This window comes from Triticum aestivum, chromosome 7B (assembly GCF_018294505.1).
Source record: "Triticum aestivum cultivar Chinese Spring chromosome 7B, IWGSC CS RefSeq v2.1, whole genome shotgun sequence".
Lineage (NCBI taxonomy): Eukaryota > Viridiplantae > Streptophyta > Magnoliopsida > Poales > Poaceae > Triticum > Triticum aestivum.
Genome location: NC_057813.1, coordinates 3,054,053 through 3,061,125, shown reverse-complemented (window position 1 = coordinate 3,061,125; position 7,073 = coordinate 3,054,053).

Genomic DNA, 7,073 nt, shown 5'->3' with positions numbered 1-7,073 from the left:
TGGGTAGTTCTCTTTGTGAGGGCGCAATTGCCGAGAGGCATAAGCAATCACTTTACGCTCCTGCATTAGGACAACGCCTAGGCCTTGACGTGAAGCATCACAATAAATGATGAAGTCCTTCTTAGTATCTGGAGGAGCAAGCACTGGGGTAGAGGTCAACTTGTCTTTGAGCGCCTGGAAACTTTCCTGACAGTTTTCTGTCCACTCAAACTTGACGCCCTTATGAAGCAGGTTAGTCAGAGGTCTAGCGATCTTGGGGAAGTTCTCGACGAATCGATGGCAATAGCTGGCGAGTCCGAGAAAACTTTTGACTTGCTTGACATTCTTCGGAGGAGTCCAATCAAGAATAGCCTGAACTCGTTCAGGGTTGATGACAATACCATCCTTAGAGATGACATGCCCAAGATAGGTTACTTCGGGAAGCGAGGATTCACACTTGGAGAACTTGGCATAGAGTTGATGCTCTCTAAGCTTTTCCAGAACAAGACGAAGATGTTCAGCATGTTCTTCTTCATTCTTGGAATATACAAGGATATCATCCAGATAAACCATGACAAACTTGTCGAGGTATTCCATAAAGATATAGTTCATCAGACGAGAGAAAGTGGCTGGAGCATTCCAAAAGACATGACGGTGTACTCGTATGAACCATAGCAAGTCACAAATGCGGTCTTCGGGATATTTTCTTCACGAACACGGATCTGTTGGTAACCCAACCTCAAGTCGAGTTTAGAGAACACTGACGAACCAGCAAGTTGATCATATAGATCATTGATCCGAGGAAGAGGATATTTGTTCTGAATGGTAGCCTGGTTAATAGGGTGGTAGTCTTGGACCAACCGGTTTGTCCCGTCCTTCTTCTTGACAAAGAGAGAAGGTGCTCCCCAAGGAGAGCAACTTGGGAGAATGAAACCGCTCCGAAGAGATTTGTCGATTTCCTCCTTAAGCTCAATGAGTTCATGCAGCGGCATCTGATACGTCTCCAACGTATCTATAATTTTTGATTGCTCCATGCTACTTTATCTACTATTTTAGGCAATATTGGGCTTTATTATCCACTTTTATATTATTTTTGGGACAAACCTATTAACCGGAGGCCCAGCCCAGATTTGTTGTTTTATGCCTATTTCAGTATTTTGAGGAAAAGGAATACCAGACAGAGTCAAAACGGAACGAAATCAACTGGAGAAGTTATTTTTGGAAGGAAACCAACCAGATGGGCTTGGAGTGCATGTCACGGGATCCCCGGGCTGCCCACGAGGGTGGTGGGCGCGCCCCTCCCCCCTGGGCGCGCCCCCTACCTCGTGAGCCCCCTAGAGGTCCACCGACGTACCCCTTTCTCCTATATATACCTACGTACCCTAAAACTTCCAGAACAGAAGATAGATCAGGAGTTCCGCTGCCGCAAGCCTGTGCAGCCACCAAAAACCAATCAGGACCCTTTTCCGGCACCCTGCCGGAGGGGGATCCCATCACCGGAGGCCATCTTCATCATCCCGGCGCTATCCATGACGAGGAGGGAGTAGTTCACCCTCGGGGCTGAGGGTATGTACCAGTAGCTATGTGTTTGATCTCTCTCTCTCTCGTGTTCTCTCTCGTGTCCCATCTATGGCAAGATCTTGATGTATCCCGAGCTTTGCTATTGTAGTTGGATCTTATGATGTTTCTCCCCCTCTACTCTCTTGTGATGAATTGAGTTTCCCCTTTGAAGTTATCTTATCGGATTGAGTCTTTTTATGAACACTTAATGTATGTCTTGCGTGGGATAACCGTGGTGACAATGGGTTATTCTATTGATCCACTTGATGTATGTTTTTGTGATCAACTTGCGGGTTTCGTGACACTTGGGAACCTATGCATAGGGGTTGGCACACGTTCTTGACTCTCCGGTAGTAGCTTTGGGGCACTCTTGAAGTACTTTTATGTTGGTTGGATGAATCTGAGATTGTGTGATGCATATCGTATAATCATGCCCACGGATACTTGAGGTGACAATGGAGTATCTAGGTGACATTAGGGTTTTGGTTGATTTGTATCTTAAGGTGTTATTCTAGTACAAACTCTTTTATAGATCGATCCGAAAGAATAGCTTTGTGGTGGTTTCGTACCCGACCATAATCTCTATATTTGTTCTCTGCTATTAGTGTCTTTGGAGTGACTCTTTGTTGCATGTTGAGGGCTTGTCATATTATCTATCTATGTTATTATAGTTGAGAGAACTTGCACTAGTTAAAGTATGAACCCTAGGCCTTGTTTCCTATCATTGCAATACCGTTTGTGCCCACTTTTTCCACTTGCTACCTTGCTGTTTTCATATTTCCAGATTACAAAAACCTATATCTACAATCCATATTGCACTTGTATCACCATCTCTTCGCCGAACTAGTGCACCTATACAATTTACCATTGTATTGGGTGTGTTGGGGACACAAGAGACTTTTTGTTATTTGGTTGTAGGGTTGTTTGATAGAGACCATCTTCCTCCTACGCCTCTCGCGGATTGATAAACCTTAGGTCATCCACTTGAGGGAAATTTGCTACTGTCCTACAAACCTGTGCACTTGCAGGCCCAACAACGTCTACAAGAAGAAGGTTGTGTAGTAGACATCAAGCTCTTTTCTGGCGCCGTTGCCGGCGAGGCTAGGTAAGTGAAGGTATATCTTTAGATCTTGCAATCGAATCTTTTTGTTTCTTGTTTTAGCACTAGTTAGTTTATAAAAGAAAATTACACAAAAATGGAGTTAAGTTTGTCTCAAACGCTTCACCTTTTTAATATCTTTCGTGAGTATGATGGAAAGGAAAATTGTGCTCAAGTGCTTGAAGAAGAAATCTATAGAATGTTTTTATTTGATGAGCATGATTGCAATGTTGTTAGTATGAATTCCTTGAATATCCATGATGCTAATGATATGCAAAGCCACAAGCTTGGGGAAGCTATGTTTGATGGAGATGATATTTTTTGTCCCCCAAGCTTTGATGAGCAAATTTACTATGATGAAAGCATGCCTCCTATTTATGATGATTATTGTGATGATATGTATGCTATAAAGAAGAAGTTTGCTTATGTGGAGAGTAGAAAATTTTCTATGCTTGTAGATCATGAAAAGAATGCTTTAGGTGCTGGTTATATTGTTGAATTCATTCATGATGCTACTGAAAATTATTATGAGGGAGGAACATATGCTTGTAGGAATTGCAATAATGTCAAATTTCCTCTCTATGTGCTTAAATTCTTGAAGCTATGCTTGTTTTACCTTCCTATGCTAGTTGATTATTGTTCCCATAAGTTGTTTGCTCACAAAATCCCTATGCATAGGAAGTGGGTTAGGCTTAAATGTGCTAGTCATATGCTTCATGATGCTCCCGTTATGTTTCAATTCTTACTTTTTATGTGAGCATCATTGTCATCATCATGCCTAGCTAAAAGGCATTAAAGAAAAGCGCTTGTTGGGAGACAACCCAATATTTATCCTTACTGTTTTTGTGTGTCCACATGATTATACTACTGTATTAATCATGTTTTATAGCTTTTGTCTCAATAATGTGCCAAGTAGAACCTTTGGGAAGACTTGGGTGAAGTTTATGTGATCTTGCTGTGAAAAACAGAAACTTTAGTGCTCACGAGTTTAGCTGCCATTGTTTACTGGAGAGTGATTTTAGGTTGATTCTTTTTGCAGATGATTAACAGACAAATTTCTCAGGTCCAGCAATTTATTTCATAATTTTTGGGGTTCCAGAAGTATACGTTTTATACAGATTGCTACAGACTGTTCTGTTTTTAACAGATTCTGTTTTCTATGTGTTGTTTGCTTGTTTTGATGAATCTATGAGTAGTATCGAAGGGTATGAACCATAGAGAAGTTATAATACAGTAGATATTACACCAATATGAATTTAGAATGAGTTCATTACAGTACCTAAGTGGTGGTTTTATTTTCTTATACTAACGGAGCTTACGAGTTTTGTTTTGAGTTTCGTGTGGTTGAAGTTTTCAAGTTTTGGATAAAGATTTGATGGATTATGGAATAAGGAGTGGCATGAGCCTAAGCTTGGGGATGCCCAAGGCACCCCAAGGTAATATTCAAGGACAACCAAGCAACTAAATTTGGGGATGCCCCGGAAGGCATCCCCTCTTTCGTCTTCGTTCATCGGTAACTTTACTTGGAGCTATATTTTTATTCGCCACATGATATGTGTTTTGCTTGGAGCATCAATTTATTTTGTTAGTTTTTGCTTGATGTTAGTTAGAATAGTGTTTTTCTTCTTTAGTTTCAATAAAAAAGTCAAGGATAGCCCTTGCCATGCTTATTTTGCTAGTTTGCATGTTGCTGTTTGAAAACAGAAAGTTTACTGCTGTTGCAAAAATTCCCTAGAAAAGTCAGAGCATGTTCTAACATTGAATCTTTTTGAATATTAATCTCTGATAAATTTATTACAGTGGGAATTTTAGTTCATAGTTTTTGGAGTCAGGGAAGTATTGATACTCTTTCATTCTTTACAGACTGTACTGTTTTGGCAGATTGCTGTTATGTTTGCCTTGTTTGCATATGTTTACTTGTTTAATGATTCCATTTGAGGATAGGAGTATTAAATATACAGAGGCATTTAGTATTCAATGTTGAATAATAATTTTAGCGATTTGTTACAGTAGAATATGATAAGGTTTTGCATTGGTTTATACTAACCTATCTCATGAGTTCTTGTTGAGTTTGTTGTGAATGAAGCTTTTTATAAAAAGAAGAGAAACCATGATATGGGAGGAATTAAGGAGACACAAAAGTTCAAGCTTGGGGATTACCAAGGCACCCCAAGATAATATTTAAAGAAGTCTCAAGCATCTAAGCTTGGGGATGCCCCGGTAGGCATCCCACCTTTCTTCTTCAACAACTATCGGTTAGTATCGGTTGAGCCTAAGTTTTTTGCTTCTTCACATGAGTTGTGCTATCCTTGCATTGTAGTTTTCTTTAGCTTTTCTTGCTGTTTGAATGAAGTATCAAGATCTGAATTCTTTATTGAGAGAGAGCCTTACATGAATTGGAATTTGCTAGAATACTCTATGTGCTTCACTTATATCTTTTGAGCTTGATAGTTTTGCTCTAGTGCTTCACTTATATCCTTTAGAGCACGGTGGTGGATTTGTTTTAAAGAAACTTGATCTCTCATGCTTCACTTAGATTATTTTGAGAGTCATTAATAGCATGGTAATTTTCTTAATGTTAATATACTTAGTGTTCAAGATATGTGAAACTTTCTTTTGAGTGAATTGAATACTAAGATAAATTTAATGCTTAATAATGGTTTTGAGATATGGAGGTAATAATATCAAAGTCGTGCTAGTTGATAATTGTGAATTTGAGAAATACTTGTGCTGAAGTTTGTAAGTCTCGTAACATGCACGTATGGGTAAAGTTGTGTAACAAATTTGAAGCATGAAGTGTACCTGGCTTGTGCATCCTTATGAGTGGCGGTCGGGGACGAGCGATGGTCTTTTCCTACCAATCTATCCCCCTAGGGGCATGCGTAGTAGTACTTTGCTTCGAGGGCTAATAAACTTTTGCAATAAGTATATGAGTTCTTTATGACTAATGTGAGTCCATGGATTATACGCACTTTTACCTTTCCGCATTTGCTAGCCTCTTCGGTACCGTGCATTGCCCTTTCTCACCTTGAGAGTTGGTGCAAACTTCGCCGGTGCATCCAAACCCCGTGATACGATACGCTCTATCACACATAACCTCCTTATATCTTCCTCAAAACAGGCACCATACCTACCTATCATGGCATTTCCATAGCCATTCCGAGATATATTGCCATGCAACTTCCATCATCATTATTATGACATACATTACTTTTGTCATATTGCCATTGCATGATCATGTAGTTGACATTGTATTTGTGGCAAAGCCACCATGTATTATTTTTCATACATGTCACTCTTGATTCATTGGACCATCCCGGTACACCGCCGGAGGCATTCATATAGAGTCATATCTTTGTTCTAGATATCGAGTTGTAAGTAAATAAAAGTGTGATGATCATCATTATTAGAGCATTGCCCCAGTGAGGAAAGGATGATGGAGACTATGATTCCCCCACAAGTCGGGATGAGACTCCGGACTTTACAAAAATAAAAGAGGCCAAAGAAGCCCAAATAAAAAAAAGAGGCCAAAGAAGCCCACCAAAAAAATTAAAAAAAAATGATGAGAGAAAAAGAGAGAAGGGGCAATGTTACTATCCTTTTACCACACTTGTGCTTCAAAGTAGCACCTTGTTCTTCATGTAGTGAGTCTCATATACTTGTGCTTCAAAGTAGCACCAAGATCTTCATGATAGAGAGTCTCTCATTTTGTCACTTTCATATACTAGTGGGAATTTTTCATTATAGAACTTGGCTTGTATATTCCAATGATGGGATTCCTCAAAATGCCCTAGGTCTTCGTGAGCAAGCAAGTTGGATGCACACCCACTTAGTTTCTTTTGTAGAGCTTTCATATACTTATAGCTCTAGTGCATCCGTTGCATGGCAATCCCTACTCCTCATGTTGACATCAATTGGTGGGCATCTCCATAGCCCGTTGATTAGCCTCGTCAATGTTAGACTTTCTCCTTTTTTGTCTTCTCCACACAATCCCATCATCATATTCTATTCCACCCATAGTGCTATATCCATGGCTCGCGCTCATGTATTGCGTGAGGGTTGAAAAAGCTGAAGCGCGTTAAAAAGTATGAAACAATTGCTTGGCTTGTCATCGGGGGTATAGAAGTTGGGAACATCTTTGTGTGATGAAAATGAAGCATAGCCTAACTATATTATTTTGTAGGGATGAACTTTCTTTGGCTATGTTATTTTGAGATGACATAATTGCTTTGATTAGTATGCTTGAAGTATTATTATTTTTGTGTCAATATGAACTTTTGTCTTAAATCTTTCGGATCTGAATATTCATATCACAAGTAAGAAGATTTATATTGAAATTATGCCAAAGTATCACTCCGCATCAAAAATTCTTTTTTATCATTTACCTACTCGAGGACGAGCAGGAATTAAGCTTGGGGATGCTTGATACGTCTCC